The 24,725-nt window shown below is 43.2% G+C and overlaps 1 protein-coding gene across 6 annotated transcripts in view; it reads right to left on the minus strand.

Annotated features, from left to right (window-relative positions):
- Nucleotides 1–24,725, minus strand: part of LOC102378731 (A-kinase anchor protein 2) — a 265,411-nt gene that overhangs the window by 115,165 nt on the left and 125,521 nt on the right. The window contains exon 1 of one of the 6 annotated variants that reach the window (XM_006034135.2): nt 18–92. The exons of the other annotated variants lie outside the window; for them this stretch is intronic. The gene's annotated coding sequence lies outside the window, so the exon portion shown is untranslated. Of the gene's footprint in view, nt 1–17; nt 93–24,725 lie in introns of those variants that run through there. 6 annotated transcript variants of the gene reach the window in all.

Consider the following 24,725-nt stretch of genomic DNA (forward strand, 5'->3'; position numbering starts at 1 on the left):
ATTTTAATGTCTCTTACCCCAAAACTGTCCCTTTCCTCTGGTTAAATTCCTTCCCCAGTGCACAGCCAGAATCAGCAGGTCATTTCCTGACAAGGGTCAAGTGAAACTGAATCCTCTTCTTTCACCTGCAGCACTTCCAAAAAAGGCCAAACAGTGGATGATAGGGTAAGCGAGCTACTAGGCTTGCATACTTGCATATCTACTGGCCCCAACAAATAAGCAGCTAGGAGCTCCAATTTAAAAGCACTCACTATTGGCTGCAAAGCCTATGTTTTCAGATGTTCCCAGTTAAAAGGCAGTGAGTGTACTAACAGCAGTTTTTATTAGTGCAGAACACCTGCAATTCAAGTCAATGGGATCCTGTGTGCTTATCTGTGGTCAGATTTGCCTCAAAAAATTGATGAGTACTTTAGGATGAAATACGCTTGAACACCCACCTGCACTGTTCTAATCAGGCTGTCATTGCTCTATTATAAAAATGTGAAATTTCATCCTATTTTGGGACTTAACAACATACCAATAGCTCAGCAATCACCATTAACAGTGTGTTCAGCTGCATAAGCATGCCCTTTTTCTCAAATTCTCCAGTATAACTATTCTTCTCTCATGTCTGTTAATCCAATCTTTGTAAGAGAGAGAAATTTTATAATAGGATTTGTTTAAATCCCCTCTTCCTCTCTACATATGCTGATCATTAATTAGTCATGAGCAGACACTATGGACATAGATATGAAAAGGGACTGCAGTGCCTATGGAACCACTAAATAGATGCTTCTGCAGAAAAGGTCGTTATAAAAAGAAGTACAGAAATGCATAGTGGCTCTCTGACAGAAAGACCATGCAATACAGTAGGCTCTGGTACTTCTCTGGTGGTGTGGAGAGATTCTATGATAGGGATTCTCCCCCTTAGGTCAGCTGATAGAAGGTGTTATGAAAAAACCTCTACTTACAGCCCAAGTTCTGAAGTAACTTCATTCTTTGATGGTGTTTCCAGCAGATGGTCAGACGTGCATTTTTTTCAAGACAGCTGCAGAAGCATTCCCCCCTCCTTTCCCTAGCACCAGTTGTGCTTAATGTGGGTATCTTTTCAAAAGCAGGCAGTTGCTACACGTGAGCTTTTTTCTATACCAGATGTCACCATTGCAAATAGCAGTTTAAGGGATCCAACCTTTGCAGAAAGAGAGGGGAAGGCAGAGTACTGCTCCAGTGGGCATACCGCAGTCAGTATTATTAAAAAAAACCCATGGCTGTGGGCTTGCTTTGGTTTCTCTGACAAATTTAATTAGTCTCTAGTACAACTAATAACTGTACCAGCACAGGATTCTGACTTCAGATAAGGACTGTTTTCAAGGAAGATTTAGAGGCATTAACAGTAGCCTGGGGGTCCACTAAGAGAGTATATCACTTAAAAGGACCATACCCAGAGCTGCATTTGTTATACTGCTTCTTACATGTTGCTTGTTTTCCTACACTAAGCAACTATTGTGCATTAGTATAACAGTGGCAGCTCTATTACTCTGTCAATGGTTGTATGACTGTTGCATCAGCACTTCACTGCAATAACCAAATCCGTTGCAGGCTTGATACTGTACACATTGCCACTCATATCACAGCCTACAGTTACAAAGGCCTCTATATTCATGCTAACGAGGCCAAAACACAAACTGATGCTTCTTCTATAGCCAGCTGTCTGCCAAACAGGAGTTTAAGTTCAACAGTTTTTATATAAATAGCTAGGCACCATCCGTGAATAAATATGAAAGCATCCCATTCCAAATGAAAATCAACAGTTTGTTTTTCATTTCACTGGTCATACACATAGAAGCAAAACTCTCCGGAAGGTGGCATAGAGACCTTATATAACATATATTTTTTGGTTTTTGCTCACTACCAGCAGTTATCAGTGATATTTGTTCTAGTAAGACACTCAAATACTACAGCAAGGAGCATATAACGAGAGAAAAATAGGTCAGAGGATTAGAGCAGCTCAGATAGACGGCCAGAGATTTCCTGTCTAGCTACCCATACATACAGTTGGGATCCATATGACCTGAAACTGCTCACACCTACTAGAGCAGGAGCAGGAAAAATAAGGGCTGCAGGCTAGGTCCAGCTCACCAGGCAATTCCATCTGGCCCACGGGGCCCCTCCATAAGCCTTTGCCTTTGCTGCCCCTCTGCAAGCGTCTCCCTGAAGGAGGTAGGGCTCTGGTTGGTAAGCAACCAACCTTCCCTCCTCCACGCCAGCCTAACCTGCCTCCAGCCCTAAACCAGGAGGCACTGGAGACAAGAAACCTCTGCCTGGCAGATCTTGTACCTAGCTGCCACTTGGCTGCTTCCAGCCTGCCTGCCTGAGGAGAGGGGAGGGCCCCACCAGGCCAGGGCCAGGGACTTCAGCTGGAAGAAAGGGAGCGGGAGTGTGGGGAGCTGCACTATGGGGCTGGGCTAATTCTATAATGTATCACTGTTACGATGCAGTATAAAGCATGTGTTGGTTTCACTTCTTGGAGTCAGAAGCATGCATTCATACATTTAAAAGGAAACCCTGCTGCTGTTTGATTAGTATTGCTTAAACAAGCTTTGCTGAGCCAGAGAGGAAGTGCTCACTTGGTCTCTAAAAAGTACTACGAAACAAAATATCATCAGAAAATGACAAACCACGGAGCCTGGACAAGTTTCTCAGCACGTAACCCCACCTAGGAATTTCTGCTTAGGAAGTAGCTTTCCATTGTCCTTCAGTGTCCATCCACTGAGAGCTTAGAGTTTGAAATGAGTTGACGTTGTGCTCTCATTGTTGCAAGATGCCTTATATATTTATAGGTGCCCTGCTGTTATATGTCAACTTGACTTGTTATTTACTGTAAAGCCCTCCACTGGAGAGAGGTACCACAATAATGAGTAAATCAGAGTTGCTCAGGGCCTGACAAAGTTCCTGCCAGCATGGAACCTGGCACAGTTGCCCTCAGAGCCTTTCAGAGGAAGGGTATATAGCATCCTTCCTTGCACTTAGGATCCCATAGTCTGTCAGTGCTGCCCAATAGCTTCAGAGTGTTAGCTAGGAAAGAAGCATAGTCAGGGTCAGCATTGAGATGCACCAGTTCAGCAGTCCTCATTGTACCTTTTTGGGTTCCAAATAACAAAATAAATGTATTACAGATCCTGTATCAATTTACCATATGCAATATTGATAAACTGTCCAGTGACATTTTTGATGGCCTCTAGTGACTCTTTGAGGTTTGTCTGGCAAACACCTGCTTTTAGGGACCAATGGGTATACAAAGAGTCTTCTGCTTCCCTTAGGCTGGGGCAGACATGACACAAACCGGTTTAATTGATCAGAGCCCGGTTTAAACCTGTAACAGAACAGATGTTCAAGGCAAGTAAGTCAGTTTGAAAATGGCTGAAACTGGTTTGAGATAAACCTGCTTGAATGTAGTATCAGACTTATTTGATCTGGGTCAAACCAGTTTTTGCAGTGTCTGTCCCAGACCTTGGAGACCAACTGAAATCACCTGGAAGTTTCATGTTGCATTGTCTGTTATCTCTTTGGCTGCTTGAGTAGTCAGCTAGTTCTGAGGCAGCCATATCTTTTAGCAAGAAACTACCCCAGTACTTAACTGCTTTGGGTTGGGCTTGGGAGTGAGGGGGCAACGGAATGGGCAGGGCCAGGGCACCGTCTATCACTGCCCCTCACAGTCATATACCCCTCCACCCCCAGCACATGCAGCAGGTATCCTCTTTTTTGGAACTGGAAATTAGGTAACCCTAGCATACAGGCAATGGCTTCACAGAACCTAGTGGCTAATAATTCCTTTCCCCTGCTAAGTTAGTGGCCTTCTTAAATTCTGTCTACCTTACCCCCTTAGCAAAATATATATAGTTACTTTACATCAGAGAGGGGGAGTTAGCCGTGTTAGTATGAAGTCAGGCAGAAGGCAGAGTAGAGATTCACCTTATAAACCAACTGAATTATAGATGCCTAAGCTTTTGTGAGCAAAAACAGATCTGATGCATCATACCCAGGACAGATGCATCTGATGAAGTCTGCTCTTGCTCATGAAAGCTAATGCATTTATTGATGTAAGTGGCTGCTAGTCAAGGAGTTGAGGAATTCTATCCATCTCGAGAGAAGCAACTGCCATTACACACAGGCAATAGAAAAAGAGAGAGAGAGCAAGAATGAGCGCACATTGCACATCCTGCTTTAGTTTTCCTGGCTAAGCATAATATTTTGGTGGGGTTTACAGACTTCTCTGACAATCACACTGTGGTTTCCCTCCATGAGCTGAGGAAGGCAGTGAGAAAAAGAAAAGGTGGACAAGTCAACAGGCAAATTTACACTGAAGCAGGCAGATTAGCTGCTACAAATTCTTCTTGGCTCTGTGAATTTAACAGGGAAAAAAGCAGCAAACAGCCCACATGCCAGCAACAAAATCCTGAATTCCCCTGACGAACCCGACTAGATTATTAACATAATTAGAGTGTACATAGTCTCACTCTATAATTGGAATCTTTTGACATTTCTTTCCCTGTTAATGAAGTTAGTGCAGAACACAGTAAGGCAAGTTCAGCAAGGTAACTGGTCTGGGACACTTCTCCTCAAGGATGAATGAATTCTGGAAACAGTTCAGATAAGCTTTACTAAGCTGATCAGATACATAAAGGGCTAAATGCTGCACATTATCTGACAGAACTACAGCTCCTCCCCATCTCCCAAGCATCACCTGATACATTGCATCAGGGATCATTTATCTCACAAATGCAGAGCAGACACTGGGCAGAGAGCAGTGAAAAAACTCATTCAACCTTTGAAAAGGGGCATACAGCACCTCCTTAATCCCCTCCCACTGGTACATGGGTTCAGGAAGACTTTGGGGAGCAAGACCATGGCTCTCTATTTATCTCTTTTCCAGCTGCTTACCACCTGCAATGCAAATTACAGCTGCTTTGCATGTAGCTGCATTGTAGAGAAGGAGGAACACCCTACAGTAGTGGTTTTCAAACTTTCAGGGCTCAAGGAATGTTACACCGAGGTCATCTCTGGGGGCTTTTATTTTATCTGGAGAGCTATAAGAGAAGCCAAAGCAAATTTCTCCAAACTATACACCAGTTCATTGGGATGTTATCAATCAGGCAATATTAAAAAGAGCAGCTACATATAGCGGGGAATACACAAACATACTCATTACTAGGTGGTGAGGTCTCAGGGCCAGCAGAATCATCCTCAGGGTTTAAGGCAAGTTCCTGACTCCTACCCCTCTCTGCCTTTGTGTGGTAGAGCTTTTTACAGTTCAGGTTCAGATTTTTGCATTCTGGCCCATTCTTCCGAGATAAGGATCTCTTGGCTAATTCAGTAGGGAACAGGGAAACGGAGTAGAGTTAAGGCCTGTGACCACTGTTCTTTCCTAGGGTCGCCTTATTAGCATTAGGTGTGATCACTGGCTTGTGCATCTCAACTCCCTTGAAACTGTCCTTCACCAATCCACTTCTCTCGCATGCTAATAATTGTCATTCAGACTGAACTGGTTCTGGGATCAGAGTATCTGGCAGGAGGAATGCAGTGGCACACCCAACACAGCAAAAAGGGGTGAGGGGTGTTCAGGACTCCCCAACAGGCAGCCCTCAGAAAATGCCAGCAATTAGCTTTCAATTTTCTTGACTATAGAAAAATAATAAAGCACCTTTTCTGTTGAAAGAACTCAGAAAGCCTACTGAAGGTCAGTATGGTTTTGCTGCTATGGATTCTTATTTGAAATCTCTGCATTTATCTTGTGAATCACATGCAAGTGTTTGCATGCTTCACAGTGCTAATATTGTGTGGCGCCCTGCAACACTTTTAAAAGGAACCTGTGCCACCCCTTGGTGCCATACCATCCTGGTTGAGAATCACCACCCAGAATCCTTTCTCTATCATTATGCACACATATCAGCAGACACATTTTCTTGCAGTGGAAAAGATTTTTACTGAATGGCATAAGTTTACAACTGAACAGCATAAGCCTATACAGTTTGGATTAAACAAGGGACTTTGTTTTACTGCACAACCTACATGCACCTAAAGCAGGGGTAGGTAAAGTATGGCCCGTGGGCCAGATCCCACCTGGGTCAGCTCCTGCTAGAGGCGAGAGAAGCAGAGGAGCTGCCCAGTTGAAGCTCCCCATCTGCCCACCCACACAGTGGCACAGCAGGGGCAGCTGTGGGAGGCAAGGGGAGCAGGGCAGCACCTGGATGGCCGCAGCCACACTGGGAACAGCCTTACTGGAAGCTATGCATGCTGGCAGGGGCCTGGACTGGCAAGATTATTCTGTTCCCCTTCCCTCCAGCTGCAGCTCCTCCTCCTGTTCTTGCCCCTGCTGCCTCACTCCCAGGAGTGAGAGGGAGGCTTCAGCTGGGCAGCTCCTGCCTCAGTGCATAGGGTTCTGGCTCCAACTCCTGGCTGCCTTCCACCCAACTCCATCCACCTGGCGTGATGAGCAGCCACCTGAGGGTGGGCGGAGTGGGTGGAAGGCAGGCTGGAGCTGGAGCCAGAGCCCCACATGCAGGAGCTGCCCAGCTGAAGTTTCCCTCCTGCCTGCCTGGAGCAGTGCAGCTCATCAAAACACCCTATGTGGCCCTTGAGCCCAAATAATTGCCCACCCCTGACCTAAAGCCATAACAGAGGCCTAGGAAAGGATCTTAGTCTAGTTACATTGCTTAACAGCAGCTGAAAAACTGGCTTAGTGTTAATTAACTGTTCATTCTTACTCCACTAAGTTGCAAAAATTGTTACTGCACTGCACCTGTCCTGGTATTGAGCTAAAGGGAGATGAACTGAATGGTACTATGAATGATAAGCTATGACACTGCTGTATCATTAACAATTTAATGATGACCCTGAGAGGTTCTGCTTATTTTATACAAGCTGAAAAGGTCGTTCAGTCTTATTGTTTATAGGCAAGGTAGGGGGTTTCAAAATAAAAGCTCATACAAATGTATAATTCAGGCCCCAGCTTCAAGGTTTACAGAAATACTATTAAACATTTGTTCACAATAAGGGGTACACTTATTGGTAGCCTGGACAGACAAGGCAAGGACTGGGTGGGCACAGGACCCCCCACCCCTCTAATCCTACTGGAGGTATAGTGCAAGGGAAGCTGCATTTCACTTACCTGGTTGAACCTGCTCTAGGGATAAACAGGAAGTTTATCCTCCAGGCCAGCCTATTTCACAAAGTGTTCCTACTCCTGTTTCTTCATTCTTTAGTTTTTTGCCACCCCTTCAACACATTAATTATTCTTCCTGTTTGTTTGTTTGTTTTTTGGGTCCTTTCCCATTGGTGAAGGCAACAGAACCCCTCTAAGTACACGTCTGGTGTATGGGGATCAGCACCAGGGACATTTTAAGAATGCAGTGGTATTTGTTAACGCACCGAGTATGAAGTTTTTAACACTAGTCCACTGAACCCGACAGCAAAACTTCCTTTTATTTTGATAGGAGTAGACTCAGGTCAATGCTGAAAAATGATTTAAAAATACTCACCCTATGGAAATATTCACGCAATTTTAAGGCATATACAAAACGAAGTATGGCATCAGCATGAGCCTTGGACTACTTAGGACCACTGCTACTTAGGACTAGATGCCATCCCATTTGTTTCCATGGAATATAAACCATCACAGCAAAGACAAGCCAAGTTATCTGTTAAGATCTATGATTAAAAAAAACTAAGTGGCAGCATCCAAGTAGCAATCCTGGAATTGTTTGCAAACTTCCTTCCAGGCGGCAACCTCTTGAAAACGCTGCGCAGTTACAGCAATGTGGGACACAGCTTTTTTTCTCCTGGCGTTTTCTCTTAATAACAGAATATACAAAGGATCCATACAGTAGATACATCTTTGCTTAACTCTGGTATCTATATAGTTCGTTCGGTTTTTTTGTTTGTAAGTATGTATGATGCATGTATGATGTAAGGAGCTCCTCTCCCTCCCCCAAATAATCTTAACTATGTGGAATTTGCCACAGAAATTTGCCTCCTTAAGATAAAGTACTTGTAATATGACCCCCCCCACCCCACCCCATCCCACCCCACCCCACCCCACCCTTTCCACTAATTCATTAGCATGTTACTGAATTGTGTCACTGAATCCAAGGTCAAAAAGACATGAAACATCCCCCCACCTTTTTTTTTTTACAGTGTTGTTATGTGTTAGTAGGGTAATTATAATATAATGTGCTTCAGGGTACAAAAGCTAATCTTAACAAAAATCCTAAAATTCACTGTACTAGTGCTGCATTCTAACCTCCAACATCTTCTAACCCCCTTACAACTCCATAATATAAATACAGAACTATAAATGCAGTTGCACTGGTCACACAAAGGATATTTTTTCTAGTGCCTCTCTAAAAATAATGATTAATTTAAACAGAGCGTATGTGCACAGAGAAGAGGAACAAAAGGCAACTTGAAAAGAAATACTGACACACAAACTTGAGCAGAAGCAACAGCTGAGCAGAATCCTGAGCACGGAAAAAAAATCTAAATTGTACAATTGTTTACATTGAAGCCATATGCAGCTGCTTATTATCAAAAATAACCCAGGATAAGGGTGGGTCTTTCAGAGATTTCCACTGCTTTAAAGCCATGAAGCTCTACAGACTAAAAGAGAGCAAACTTGCAGTGAAGTAGTAGGCTTCGCTTTTTAACACACTTCTAGCTTATACATCATATAGCATCATAAAATGGAATGGTTTCAGTGCTCATCCAGGAGGAATTTTTTCTTCCACTGCTCCTTAGCTCTGCTTAGAAAATCATCTTGCCCTGCTCATATACTTTTTTTGGTGTTTAAATTTAGATCTAAGGAAGATTGTCTCTTATTTTCCCTGCACCACACCCTATCCCCATCCTGGTGACAGTGCAGCAGGAGATGAATATGAATACAAATGCAAAACAGGACAGGAGAATTCCATCATCCATCTAAAAGGTGTTACCGATGATTCTTCCCATCCGTCCAAACTCTCTTCACTCATTATCAAAAGCATAACCAGGCAGGTCCATGCCCTGAGTAATTGCGCAATGCCTAGGGAGGCGCCAGCTACTGTGGTGCCTACTGCAGTGGCGCAATCAGCTGCTGCTGTGGTTGTGATTATTTTGGTGCCCCTCTCCCCACCACTAAGTCAGCACTCAGGGCTGCTGCTCTGATCACCCGCTCCCCAACCTGGTTACTTTAATGCTAATTATCTCTTGGTCTCACTGATGGCTGCACAAATCAATAGACTTTCTTCAACTCCCTTATTACCTCCCTTGATCACTTCAGCTTTTTCCTCTGGCTCATTCTTCCTCTTGATGGGTTTGAAGCAGATGTCACTTGGAATCCAATGGAAGAAAAGCAGAGATCAATCTGTGTCTCAGCTCCCCATGCAATGGCCACAGTCAGAGTGACTTCAGCAAAGCATCAACAATATAGTGAACAGGGAGAAAAAAAGGAATGACTTAACCTTCCTGCCCCAAGGAACATCCACAAAGACAGATTCAGATCAATGCTCCTCAAAATGATCTGTTGCTTGGGGACCTTCTGGTCAGTGCGTGACTAAAAGAGGAGCCTTTGAAATCCTTATTCTTAAATGTAGTGCTGGTGTTTGAACAGCTTTTGTAACCAACTCCATTTACTCTTCTTGACACACGGAAGTTCAAATCCTTTGAAGACTTCTCCACGTGCTTTTTGCCAGCTGTCCTCTAAAACAGCCACGGTACAGAAGGATTCTTCTGCCCCCCTCCCCCCCCCCCCCCCCATTAGCTCTGAAATAATAAAATCACTAAGTTCACAACTTCCATTATTATGGTGCCAGTCAGTATGGGAGCCTTTGCATTACATGAAAAATCCCTTACTTTGATTTAGCTTATATCAATAAAGAAATAGTTAACCTGCAGAGAAACAGAAATCTCTTCACTAGAATTAAAAGTACCTGCAAATACAGAAAAAAACAAATAAAATAAAATAAAATAAAATAATAAAAAAGAACCCTAAAGTATGAATTAAAACCATGTTAGTTACTTTAGTGTCACTTTTTGTTTAGACAAGCTCTGAAGTTGTTAGACAAAATGGTCATGTTATTGTTTAAAGCATGTTCTAACAGACAAGTTTCCTGACCTTGTTTTATAAAAGGAAAAACAAAAATAAGGGCAAGCTTCACATGGAATGAAACCAAAATAAAAAGCAAAACAAACAAACACAAAATCCCAACCAAACAAAAGCAAAAATAAGTATTACACGGAGTCTACTGCCTAAATTACTGTTTCAAGCCAAACTGTGCAACCTTTCTAAATTCACAGAAAAATCCATCCAGCCAGAAAGTTGGCTTAAGAAGCCAGGGACCACAAAGGACTTTGTGGGAAAAACCAAGGGCAAAAGGCCAAGTGGTTCCTGAAATATAGTATTTTAGGAATGAAGTGATTCTGAGGTTTCTTTTGTTTTGTTTTTTGAGGGAGGCTGGGGGGTAGAGCCCGATCCAGCAAGGTGGGGGTGGCACAAGCCCCAGACCACCTCTAGCCAGCTGGATTAGGCTCCAGGGTCCTGTGCCCCCATGTACTGGGATCAAGCCCTGTGCTGCCCCTCCCTGGCCAGATGGAGGCAGTGCAGGGCTCCCAGGACCCAATCTTGGCATGGGTGGGGGAGGCAATGCAGGGCCCAATCTGACCTGCAAGCCAGCCCTGTGACATTCATCTAGCCCCGGGTCGGGCAATTATTTTGGGCGGAAGGCTGCTTAGTGAGTTTTGGCAAGCCATCGAGGGCTGCATGACAGGCAGCCAGGGGCAGATAAATATTAATTTTCTAAAATTTTTAGGGGCCCCGTGGACCCGATAGAATGGCCTGGTGGGCCACATCCAGCCCCCGGGCCGCATTTTGCCCCCCCCTGATCTAGCCTAAAGGACCAAAACTATGAGAACCACTGAGAAAGGTGCATCAACCCATTTTACAGATGGGGTTGCCAAGGACAGCTGATGTTCCAGACAAGTCACTTCTGGCAGAGCCAGGAACAGGCTGTGAAATGGCTCGAAAATGTGCCATATTCTGTTCTTGCAGGAAGGGGTCAGTATCAGAGTAGACAACAGAGAGTCTTAAAGGGGTCTTATGATCCCCAACTTTATCACCTTGGAATTAGATCAAACCATGCATATTTAATGTGTACAGAATAACGAGAGAGAGCAGAAACCAGTGACTCCAGGCTCGATTGAGGTATTAAGCACAATTTACAGCCAGCAAATTGCAGCTGTTATTGGTGAATATCTCCTCCTCAGTATGGGGCAAAATGTAAGAGGAATATCAACCCCCCCATGATTTTTTGCTTTTATTTTCAATTTTTAAATTGCCTTTTTATATACGTGGAACTGAGCTACAACCCTGACATGCAGAGGCATAGCACGCTGGCTGCTGAACAGTTGGAGGCTGAAATGAATGACTAACTGTTACACTACTGCTTTGCCTCCCAGTCCCCTGTAGAGGTCTATTCTGTAGAAAATGATCACACAGCAGTTTTGTTTAGGCACTCCACATGGCACTTTGTAGCTTTCACACTAACCCCTAGACACAGGTGCACTGTGTTCTTTTAAAATCTGGACAATGGCAAGAGACAGCAGAAAATCACAGGAGGGATTCTAAAAGGATTAATAGGTTACAGAAAGCCCTCCTCTCCCCCCACTCGCCCTTTTGTCTTTTTAAACCCTTGATAGGGCTATACCAGTGTGGTAGGACCCCCCAGAGCTCCACAGCACAAAGTTTCCGTGTGACTTGAGGTCATCTTGGCAGTGTTGTTCTTTATTATTGCTTAGAGAAAGAAAGGGAGATTGAAACAGTCTCCATTAAAGTTGAAAGACCAGATTCTTGGCCTGCCCTTTGATAAAAGGTTAGCAAAAAGGTAGCAAACCCCTGAGTCGACAAGGCAGCTGAGGTTTAACACAGGCAAGCAAGAATGTTTTCACTGCTGAAAACTGTGCATTTTTGCTGTGAGAGCTATTTTGGTGTAAAACTCTAGTAGAGACAGCATTGAAGTGCTTTACCATCATGAAGCTAGCTAAAATCAACCTGAGGTGGGGACAGATAGGACACATACATAAGTTTGGGGAGGTTAAATCGTATTAAAAATGTCCACCCAATCTAACTGAGGTTTGTCCAGGTGCGAACCTTACACTTAGATCTCTAGTTAGGTTGATCTATGTGAAAACTGAACAGAAGGATCAGGAAGGTTAGATCCATCTAAAAATGGCCAACCTGATCTATGTTCACTGTACCTTGGAGATAGTCTAACTTAGATCGGGTTGCTGAGATTGATCCAACTGAACTTCTATATATTTCCCAGTGCAGCCCCAGGGGCTGGGAAAGCCAGGCCTCTGGGCCCCAGCCCTGGGGCTGAGCTTTTCCTTCCCCTCCCCCCCCAGTGGCTATTTTTGCTCCTCCAACTCCGCCCCCCCACAGACCCTGCTTGCCCCTCCCAATCTCACCAAACCCTCCCAGACCACATCAACATCCCACCACCTGACAGACTCTGCTAGCCTCCCCGCTAATCTTCCCTATCGCAACTTACCAGGTGGCCATTTTTAACAATCTAACCTCCCTGGATATCTGTATATGCCCATAAATTGGACCTCCTCTAACTATATAAAGAGAACAGCTATACACTCTTTGCCTCTGGTGGGAGATTGCTAATGATCTCAGGGTAAAAACATATTTTAAGTACAAAATGACCTGCTAATATTTGTTAAAACTCTACCTGTCTTGTTCACACTGAGATTTTACCATGTGTTAACTAAACATGATTAACATCTTCACCACCACACACTTTTCCCTAACAAAAGAAGGCCTAAGGCCCCTTTACATACAAAAGAAGGCCTAAGGCCCCTTTACATGACTCTGATCATGTAAAGGAACTACACAAGTTATAATTTAAGCTTCATTTATACTTCCAGGATGCTCCAATGTGTTCCAATTAGAATACGTCGAGTCTGCTGGAGCGTTCTAAACAGAACACTCCGGCGTGCTGAATCGTCTCACGTATTCAGCATCTCCACGTTTCAAAATGGCAGCAGGGCACTTTAAATCAAACCTGTCAAATAAGCTTTACTTAAAGCTTCCCTGCTGCTATTTGGAAATGCAGGGTGCTAAATACATGGGACTCTGTGGACGTTTTAATTAGAGCAGCTCCTGAGAACCGCTGTAATTAAAATGCACCACCCACCTGAGCACATGTATAGGCGTTAAAGGTGTCCAGTGCCTTCACTCACTAGTCACATCTAAAAATCTTGTCCTCTGAGGTTACACTGACATTAGTTCAGCACATCTGATCATAGGGAGGTTTTTTTAATGTATTCGTTTAAATAGCACTCTTGGCAATTTGTAAATCCTAGGTTTAGGACTCCTTTTTGGCAAGACTAAACAAGTAAGTGGACTAAGTAGAGATTTCCTTTAAAATATGTAACAGAAACATTCTCAGGATGCTTCTTTCCTGCTGTGAAAGCTGAATGAGACACTTACTTCCACTACCTCATTCCAAAGATATATTTTCAACAACTGTATAAATATGGTTTTCAAAACAGGGCTTGGAACACAAAACTTCTCAAGGGACGTGGCTCATATCTAACTATGAGATACTTTCTACTGATAAAGAATGCCAATCAGTTTAATGTATTGCTGATATCTAATAAACACCCCCTCCAGACCTGTCAAGCTGTGATAACTTCCTCCTTATGTTTGTTAAAAAATAAAAGAGCCAAACTGAGGTGTTGCTCATTCAGTTTTCTGGTTTAGCTGCGTGTTACAGCCACATGGGCTGCATTCTGACCTACAAAGGGAATGTGCATACTAAAGTGCTCTCTTCATGGGCACCAACCTTTGCCCTCCAACATCCTTTCCACAGTTCTGGACTTAAAGGCAGGATTCTCAAGCAGGATGCTTCAAGGTGTGAGGAGATAAACAGATAAGCACAGGCTCAAGTTCATCCATGCCTGGCCATTCCCCTGCCCCCAACTGCCTGGCCCCTTTGCTAGAAAGTAAGTGCTGCAATAAATAACATGGGGTCTGCCCTTCTTGTCCTCCACATCTTGGTGCTAATTTCCATAAAATATGGGAGCCTGCCCTGGTCTGAACTGAAAGACCACCTGCTGTCTGTGGTCTGAGCCTTATGGGCCAATTGTGGGGCTCTAATTTGCCCCTACACCATGCCCCATACCGTGGATCATCCTCATCCATGTCCTCTGTTTACACACACAGCGCCTCTCTGGGCCTCAGACCCCTCGGTCTCTCCCTTCACCCTTTTCTGGGTCCTCAGACCACTTGGTCTCTCACTTGGCCCCACCCTGGGCTGCCAGACTACTCGGATCGTTCACTGGTCTCTTCTTGGGGTCCTCAGACCCCTGGTCTCACTTTCCTTCGGCTGTTCTCTAGCCTCTGGCCCCTTGTGGTCCTACTCTCCCAACCACTCTCTCGGCCTCTGGACCCTTTTGGTCCCATTCTATTCTTGTCCGTTCACTGGGCCCGGACCCTCTGGTCCCTCTTTCCCTTCCTTTTCTGTTAGGGTGTGCTCCCTTAGCCTTCCCCCTCCACAGGGTAACCCATAAGGCAGTGTGGGCTAGGGCTTTCAGGTGTTTCAGGCTCACACGTGGCATTTCATGGAGGCTACCTCACCAATGGCAGTCCCACCATGCTAATCAGCCCCAGCAGAGTACAATTTTAGGTCTTACCCACAACCAACCCCCAGTCCTGAGCTCAGTCCCTAGAGCCTAGCTGTCCTACCTGGGCACTTCGCTCCCCCTGGCTTCTCCTGGCTGTCACAGTCTCCATCCCTAGGGCCCAGCTGTCTTGCCCGAGCACTTTTCCTCTCCTGGCTACTCCCGGTTATCATAGCTTTGGTCTCTGCTGTCATATGCCCCTCCTGGGCCATAGGTTTCCAGCCCCATTCCTTGCCCCTCTTGGGCTGCAGACCTCTGGGCTCCTTGGCCCTGGCTTGCCCCTTGGTCCTTCCTGCCTTACCTCAGGCCAGTGAGACCTCTGGTCTCAGCAGTGGTCCTCTTTGGCCCTGGTCCTGGCTCCACCCTCTCTAGGCTCACTTAGATCCCACAATAGGCCCCCAAACTTAGCTCTGCTCTCTCTCCGGACACTAGCCCCCTCTGTCCCCCATACTTAGTCTCTCTCTGGGCCCAGTCTCGCACTCAGTACTTCCCTGGGCTCAGGACTCCTCATTCACTGGGTCCCCAGGATCTCCTCCACCCCTTTAGTTCCTTCCCAAACTCCCAGCCTGCTGCAGGCCGTACCTTCCCTGCTGGCTGTCAAGAGTTGTAACTATCCTACTCAGGAGATGCTCCCTCAGCAACCTCCAGGAACTTACTGCTAGTTCAATTCACGGCTTGGGCTTATATCTGCTTTAAGCCTGGCCCTCCTCCTGGGTCAGCCCTGGCTGTGCCTGCAGGCTGCTTCTTAACCATGGTCCCTAATTGCCTTCCTGCTGTACCTTCAGCCTGTTCCAGCCACAGCATGCCTGCTCTTAAAGTGGCAGGAGCTTCAAGCCTCCTGTTACAGTTATAACGGGGAAAGGAAAGGATTTTCTAGACCTTCTGAAAAGCAAACAAACAAAAATATTAAACTTTCCTACTCCTCCTAGCAAAGTACAAAATAGGCAGCTGTTGATCCTCCTAGATCATGTTGTATACCTAAGAGGTCTAGTCAGGTGCCTGATGAATGCACTTGTACAGAGTCCTGCGACCATCACACCAAAACCTTCAACACGTACACCTAGGCAAGAGTATGGAGGGGTGGAGGCTGCCAGAGACCTACTATCCCCTCTTTAGACCACTGAGACAGAATTCAAAAGCCAGATTGAGTCCAAATGTTCAGTGCCTCAAGGGTTGTAGCTTCTGCTAGAGAGCAACAGATAAGACCTGCTGCTAAATGCCGAGGGCATGTTTCTGTCAGGGAGATATCCCTTAGCCTTTCTTTCTCCAATCAAGGAGTACTCACAAGGCATTGAGGGCTAGCATTTTGAGGTGCCCTATACTTGCCTTACTTTGGAGGTTGCAACATTGCAGTATTTTATAGAAGCTACCCTGCCACGAGTAGCCCCACCACGTTGCCACCAGGCCCTCTAGCCAGACACAGCATAAGGTTATACCCAGGACCTTCTAGCACTTTATTATCTATTCACTTGTGCTGTGACCATGATGTGACTTGTGGGATAGCTCAAGTTGGTTAACACTAGAGAACTGTCTTCAGAGGTAACCTTGAAATTTTAGCAGTAATGACAACTGGATTTGAGATGGAAGGATGAAAGACAGTCACCCCCACCAATGTCACTTATCAACCTATCAACTTATCTCCAACCATATTCTTTGGCCGAAACACTCCCGCCATATGGGTGCTCTCCTGAGTCACCTTCACATACACCCATACTATGCCCTACTGCAGTTAATGCCATCTCTCTTTTTTCCTCCAGAATACAAGAATACTGTTCCAGGTGTTTCCTAAAAAGAGATGTCAGGGAGCCAGGGTCTGTCCATATCTATAAAGTCATATCTATAAAGAATTGTTCCAGTGCAAGTCCACTGGCCTCACATAAAATCCATCTCTCCTTGAACTCTTTACACTATGCAGCAACTGGACGACCTAGCAACATGTTCTGAATAGTTTTTTCTCTGCCTATGTACCTCATAATATTTCATTTCCAACCCATCCTCAAAGCATGTCTTGTTGATGAATTACTTGCATTAAGAGAAAAATTCAGCCCTTGTGTATAAGGCCAGCCAGTATAAGAAACTTCACACCAGCTGTAACCAACTCCATTTTGAGATCTTAAGTTCTGGCTCTCTACACAGCGGGTGCACTGCAGCCTGAAAGCTGTGGTATGCAAATGTTCCCTGAATCCTTTGCACTGAGGGATGCATTGAGTTATCTTAAAAAACATTATTTTAGAAGACAAAAAAGGTGGGTGAGTAATGTGACTGGGGAACTAGTGGTACAAGTTGCACAAGACTAAGGTAAGACAAATGGGAGACTTAGGACCAGTCCAGTGGAAAAGGTTCTGGGGCCTTCCAGGTGCCTTGGGTATGCTAAGATAAAATGAAGGGCACCATGAGCATCTTGAAGAGGGGCCCTAAATCCCATCCTCACTAAGACGCCTGAATAGTTAAGGGGAGAGCTTTAGATGCCCCCCCAACCAACTTCTTGTGATTGAAGAACCTGAAAGCACTGCCTGTTTATTATGCCTGACTAGCCTTGAGGCTTACTGACTGCTTAAGAGAGCAATTAGGAATTAGGTAGATTGTTAGGAATTGCTCTTAATATTGAAGACGTTTAGCTAATCAAACTTATAAGAGACTCCAGACCTCTTTCAAAACTGATCCACTCCAGTGGAAGTAGGCAGTAGAACTGCATTGCTCTAAAGGACAGGTGTGTTAAAAACATCTCAAAAGCAAAAGATCCATTAAAATCCTTGTGCAGTTTCAACATTTGTCCAGATTTATAAATCTCTTTCTAAAATATAAACACAGCTCTACCATCAGGCAGTTAAGACTTGCCTCAGGAAAGATTTCCATCACTGCATTTGTCAGATGCATGAAAAAAGAGAGAGAACTTCCAAGAAGGTAATGGGTTTTATAATTTGTCTCTGTAAATCTAGTGTAATAATCAGATCATAAAACCTGGGGCACTCAGTGAATAACTATAAGTGGTTTGATCCATATGAAGAGCCCAAATATATCCTTTATTACAAATTACAAAAGGTTTTATCTTCAAGGTCATCTTACTGACAAATTGCTGTTCTATGAAGAAAGTTCGCGTCCAACCATCTTTTACGCAGACTGCGATGACCTACACTGCCATAAGCCCCACACTTTAAATAATCCATAAAGTTAAGACATGTGCGAAAAGACTGATCTGAAGCATATTGAGGTCAAGGGGAGTCAGTTTGGAACAGGACAAATTCTGTTGTCAGATATCATATACATACAAATTGTCAGTGAAAATAATGAGAGTTGTGTATAATTTATGTGAGAACAGAATATGATACAAAGGATTTGAGAATAATATACACCCAAATACAGAGGGAAAAAGCCCCACAAAATCTTACAAACAAATTAGCTGGTAAGGGTTGGGATCAGTAAAATATTGACTAAACTTAAGTTTATAGGTAAGTGGAAATGAATCATAGAAAATTAGGGTTGGAACAGAGGTCAGGAAGTCATCCAATCCAACCCTATGCTCAAAGCAGAACCATCCCCAACTAGATCATCCCAGCCAGGGCTTTGCTGAGCTGGGCCTTAAAAAACCCCAAAGATGGAGATTCCAGTGACTTCTCTCGGTAACCTGTTCCAGTGCTTCACAACCTCCCTAGTGAGAAAGCTTTTCCTAACATCCAACCTAAACTTCCCTAACTGCAACTTGAGACCACTGCTTCTTGTTCTGTCATCTGCCACCACTGAGAACAGTCTAGCTTCATCCTCTTTGGAACCCCCATTTCAGATAGGCAAAGCCTGATATCAAAACTGCCCTCAGTCTTCTCTTCTCCAGACTAAATAAGCCCATTCCCCTCAGCCTCTTCTCATAAATCTTGTGCCCCAGCTCTCCAGCCATTTTCACTGTTCTCTGCTGGATTCTCTTCAACTTGTCTACATCCTTTCTGTAGTGGGGGGCCCAAAACTGGACACAGTACTCCAGATGTGGCCTCACCAGTGATGAATTGAGAGGAATAATCACTTCCTTTGATCTACTGGCAACACTCCTATTAATGCAGCCCATTATGCTGTTAGCCTTTGTGGCAAGAAGGACACACTGTGGTCTAATATTCAGCTTATTGTCCACTGTAACCTCCAGGTCCTTTTCTGCAGAGCTGTTACTTGGCCAGTTGATCCCAAGCCTGTACTGGTGCATGGGATTCTTCTGTTCTAAGTGCAGGACTTTGCACTTGTCCTTGTTGAAGCTCATGAGATTTCCTAACATTAGAACATTTCTGAGCATTGGAACAGCATTGTTCTACCCAAATATTCTATCTCTAGGACCAAAAAAGGATAGGGATTTCTTATGAATAAGGACCTAACCTTGAAAACCGTAAACAGAAAATGGCCTGTTGACCTCAGCGGAAGTCTTTACTGTGTACAGAGTGAATGACTGGACTGTCATACCTTTATATATTTGATGTGATCTACAACAGAAAATGATCACTGTAACTACCAAATTATCTGAATTATTACCAAGGATTTAAAGGATAATGTTCACCAAGGATGAGACCCTACATTATCAGCTTTCTCTCACCATAATAGACTGGGTAATTCTTTCAGGCTTTGTTCGCTTTCAGTATTCTGTTCCTGCATTTATTTAGCTATTTGGAATTTTATTATTCAGGAATCAAGAAGCATAAGTTTGTTTTAGTGAGTTCTCTAAATGCCAATTTATTTTCCATTATATTTTCACTTTTTTTTTTTTTTTTTGGCTGTACCTGTTTCAGGCAAGTTTTGAGAATTTACTCTAATCCCCCAGGTTTCCCATTTCATAAAACAAAACAAAACAATATCCGAGTGCCATCAGTCTTGCTGACAAGGCTCATTGACAGCAGCTTACACCTTACAATGACTGTACTTTTAGCAGTCATCTTTCTGAATTTAATGGGGGGGGGTGCGGAGCAGGGAGATGCTGAGAGGGAATAACCAGATGAAACAATTTAACCTCATGAAACAGTTAGAAACCCATGCTGCAAAATCCATGTCTCCTAGCTGCACTGCAGATCTCTTGCATATTCTGTTCTTGTACTATGTGAGAATGTTGTCCTCAGTCCATATATGAGAACTGCAAGATAACTTTATAGCTACCTAAATTCTTTTAAATATAACATAGCTATTTTCTTAATGACCTTAAAAACTACCTGTTGTTTCCATACTTTTTTCTGTTTACATTTTGCAAAAAAAGCATGAAATAGGTTTTAAAAACATCTAGGTAAAGCTAAGCTTGGTTTTGAAAATCTCTCAAAGATCTAGGCCTTATTTCCATTTTAGGTCCTAGGCCTCTGGTTTCTCCTGGTTGTTCCAGGCTCTCTTTAATCAGGCTGTCAAACTACAGAGGCATCCTTACCATCACACGTAAGTACAGAGGGCCCAAGCTGTACTGGGCTGTAGTTTTGTTACATGGGTAAGATTTTGGGAGACGAGATGTCTGTGATGCTAACTCCAGCTTTTCAGAATTTGTATGCACCAATACATACTGAGCTGTTTGAAAATGGAAAAAGCATGAAAATGTTTGAATCGTTGGTTCAACGTATCTGCAGCTTCTGACTGGTATCTCAGCGCTGGTCTATACTCAGTCCATAATTTGAATGCTATAGTCACAGGTAAAAGGGGCAGAAATTTATTCTGTTTAGGAAGGACAAGTCTGTGGAAGGCACTAGGGGACTGAGACATGACTCCACAATTACTGAATATTTATAGATTTCCCTTTCTAGCCTGGTTTTTTTTTTGTGTTCATAGTGGAAGGATTCTGGAGGAAGGGACACTATATGGAATGGGGTGCATGAAAGTTATTGTCAATTTATGGATGAGTTGTTGAAGTAGTGTGGAAGAAGGAAATGCAGCATACTGTGTCACGTAGGAACCCAGTTGATATGGAATGTTTTCTGATTTAATTTTTGCCACTGAATTATAAATAAGGATTACAGACCAGACTTTTTTTTTTTTTTTTTTTTTTGCTAAACCTCATTGGGCAGATACAAGTTACTCTAACCCAAAAATGTGGGCAACTTCAAACCTGGATCTTTTTTATTCAAACCCCTGAGGTTCAAAAGATTAGGGAAAAAAGTAGTGTTCCTGTTTTGACCTACCACAAACCTATACACAAACAGGCACAGGACTAGGCATAACACTGGTTTTCAACTACAAATCCTCAAAGTCAGGTTCTGAGTAAGTACTGCTCTATTTCACTCAATCCCCAGAAGGCAGAGGCACTTCAGATAAATCATCTTGGTCTTGGCTCATCCCTAGCTATTCAAATAAAAAAAATGACTATTTAGCATGAATATTTGTAATCTTAATGTAATATAACCTGTAAAAATCAAACAAACAACTCAACATTTCTTTCAAGAGGATTGTAAACTGCAGAAGACAAAGATTATCTTCACTTTGTGTTTGGATAGTACAAAATGCATTGTCTGTGCATAAAAAAATCATGGAAATTATTTCCTCTGACAGGCGTTATCTTGCATTCCCCTCATACGTTTGTTAGCAAAGTGTTTTCCCCTTTATCTAACAGAATGAAATTATTCCTGTTTATTACTGACATATTATGTGTACAACTGTGAAACAATGTAGGCACTAGACAGTGCCAGAATGCACACCACAAAAATTTCATAAATAGATAAATAGCCTTGTAATGTTAGAGGTAACATCCTGGCCCTTGTTGACTCAATGGGAGCTTTGCCATTGGCTTAAGTGAGGCCAGGATATCACACATTGTTTGTACCGGACTTTAGAAAAGTTGAGTGAGTTGCTGACATCGAACTGAAACAGAAGGGGAACAGCCTGGGGCAAAATCCTTTATTACCAAGTTTGGAACTTGATATTGGAACACAAAAGTCCTGTCTGTGCGAGTGTCAGTTTTAAAAGAGGAATAATACTTTTCATCAAAAAAATTGAAGAATGTGGCCCTGATTCTGTACCTGTTCCATGCAACTGCATGGACAAGATTTATACAGGGGGTTGGTCAAGTTGAAGATTTTTCCAGTTCACTAAATACAGCTCACACCATAGTTCATTCCTGAAATCCAAACTTCAAAGGCCTGATTCTGCAGTCTTTATGCATACAAAATACCCAGTGAAGTCCCAGAGGCAAGGGCAATAGGTTCAGATATGCTAAGGAGTTACATTTAGTCTAGAATGTTATGCTTATCACTAGAATCCTCTTTATAAAGAATATATTTAATTTGTTTTTTTCCCAAAATATATGATTATGGATTTTTTTTGCCCTTCCCCTAATGAGTTTTTTTTATGCTTCCTAATGCATCAAATAGTAGAACTGGGAAGGGCTTCTCTTTATCTCAAACATGTTTTTAAAGCAAGGCCATTGGTTATCATAATGTCTTCTAGACAATTCTAAAATCCTTATTGCATAACTCGTTACTGGAACAGCCTCCTATCTGATGATAGCAATTTTCAACAAAAGCAGGATCTCCCCTCTGGGATTCATATTTCCCACATTTTAATTAAAAAGAAATCTCATTAGGATGCTACAGCACCATAAGTGAATCAAATTAATTAAAAAAAAATAGAAGGCAGGACAAAATTATTTATTTTCAAGAATGAACAATTATTGCCTGAATGACTACACAAAGCCTTCTTTTTTTAAGTATATAGATATTCAATCCCATTTAGAAGAGCTACTACTGCTAGTTACTTTAGCAATTCCACTTCAAAATAAAAACCAAATACATGTAGCCCATTGCAGCTGCAATTATCATTTGAGTCTTTACTTCTACAGTTTTTATCAGCTGAGGGTGAATGTGTTTACCTTTGGTTTCACACTGTCAAAAAATATGGGTTGACCCATCCATCATAGTTGAACTTGGAGAGGACTAGGTGAAAATTAGCAGAAGATTAGACACAAATTAAATTTCAATGGTTGTCAAAGGTGAGAAAGTCCAGGCATTTATGATTTAAGAGAAAAAGAACTTACAGAGAAGTAATAGAAGAAGATAGGGTAACATGGCAAATTCTACCCTAGGTTATTCCCATGATTTCAGTTGGATTGAACAACTATAAGTGAGGTCAGAACATGGCACTTAGAGTGTATTTACAGGCTTCAGTTATACTTTTCGAGAGAGAGAGAGAGAGAGAGAGAGAAAACTTTTCGGAAGTTATGAGAATTTAATAGATTCTTAATACAGGGTACCATCATCCCTAACCTTGCATGTGTGTGCACCATAAGGGGAAGGAGCTAGGACTCTTAAACCCATAGCCACAGGATGCAGGTGTTATTTTCAGTGTAGAATATCTGTCCTACATTCATTGCATCATTCACCTCCTGCAAAGCAACATCAGAAGTAGAGCTATTGTCCTGCACCTTCACTGGTACAGCCAAAAAAGATGACCTGGTATATAAAAGAGTAGGGATGCAAATGCCCTGTTCTCACATGTGCTTCCTCCTTAAAGATAAATCTGCTTGGATTTAATACAATATACTGGGGCTCCCAGTGTTATCATGGCTCTTCCACACCCATCCTCCAGCTTAAACATTGATCATAGCTTAATGGTCACAAACTGACTCCAAATGTCTAAATTAAGCTATACAGTAATCATCTGTATCTAAATGGACACAAGGAAAGGGGTTGTAGCTTCTGCTGTAGCAGAAAGCCCCCTTTTCCTCTTGCCTGCATTTGCTCTCCCCTCTTTGGATATGTTTCTCGTCTTCTACCTTTTCTTCCTTCCTCCTTCTTTCACTATAAGATAAGGAATTGTGTTTTAAAGTTTGTATATGTGTATTTTGTATCTTCCCTTGTATTTTGGTATTTTTATCTATTTGTGTGCCATGGCATTACTCTTGTGGCTTATATTTTATACTCTTCCCCTTTTAACTAAATGCATTTAGTTTCAGAAGTAAGTTATACATTGTAACAATGTTAACAAGGGCAGGAATCAAACTGCTGCTTCCCTGTATCAGGGGAGTGAAAGAGTGATTGAATGCGTAACACAGTAGCAGGCTTCAGTAACAAGGGTCAATTAACACCTACGAAAACCGCAGATCAACCAATGGAAGAAATCAATAGGAGACTATGTAGCAACCAGGAATTCTCTAAACTTCACTGTTCAAGGGTAGCCCCGGTCTGAGTTAATTAATGCTGAGGACCAACTTTTGGGGCTGAATATCTCCAGATTGACCACTCCCAGAGCCCTATTCATGACAGCAGTAAATTAATCGAAAGTCATCAACGGACTCCCAAACCTGCACGTACATGTGGACGACCCCTGGGGCTGGGCAATCCAGTGCCAGATGGCACTGGATTGCCCAGATGCCATCCAGTAGCCATCCAATAGCCACTGAGGGGGAAGTCCCACAAGGGTCAAAGACCACTGGATTGGGCAAACCTGAAAACTGGGGAGTCACCAAAGTCTGCCAGGGACAGATAAAAAGCAGTGAAAAGGGACCCTCAGGGGCGCTCTCTTGATCTCCAACTTGACCAGCACCCGACCTGTCCAGTCAGAAGGACCAGCCGGCGACCCCCTTCTGGAGGATAACACCACACTGGAAGAAGCCTTGACTGGCCATCGATGGCAGACTCCCGCGCCTGTGGGATAGGTATACCCGACTCTTGTAGCTCGCTACTGTATGGGGGGGGACCAGCCCCAAGGTTTATGATTTGACTTCATTACAGTGTTTCAATCCGCCTAATAAACCAGAATTTTAAGGATCCCGAGTTGGACATTTGTAGCCAACACTGCTTTATCATAAACTCATGAAAGAAGTTAAACAAGTTGTGTTCACTAAATACCTTGAGGAGGAAATAAAGTGGGTGGAGGAGGGGAGAGAGGACCCAAATTATTTGCTTTACTGGAAATGAATGTTTGGAATGGAAAGAGATAGCTCTTGTCACAGGATTCTTGTTGGAGAAAATTGGCTCAGAAACTTTGGCAGTAGTCTTGTGCTTCAAAGCTGGCTTCAAGTATTGAATGTTGCCTCTCTCATTTGCATTTCCAAGTCCTGTTTCAGCATTCCTGAAGCCTTATCTTTCCCT

This window comes from Alligator sinensis, unplaced genomic scaffold, assembly GCF_000455745.1.
Source record: "Alligator sinensis unplaced genomic scaffold, ASM45574v1 scaffold371_2, whole genome shotgun sequence".
In the NCBI taxonomy this organism is placed as follows: Eukaryota; Metazoa; Chordata; order Crocodylia; family Alligatoridae; genus Alligator; species Alligator sinensis.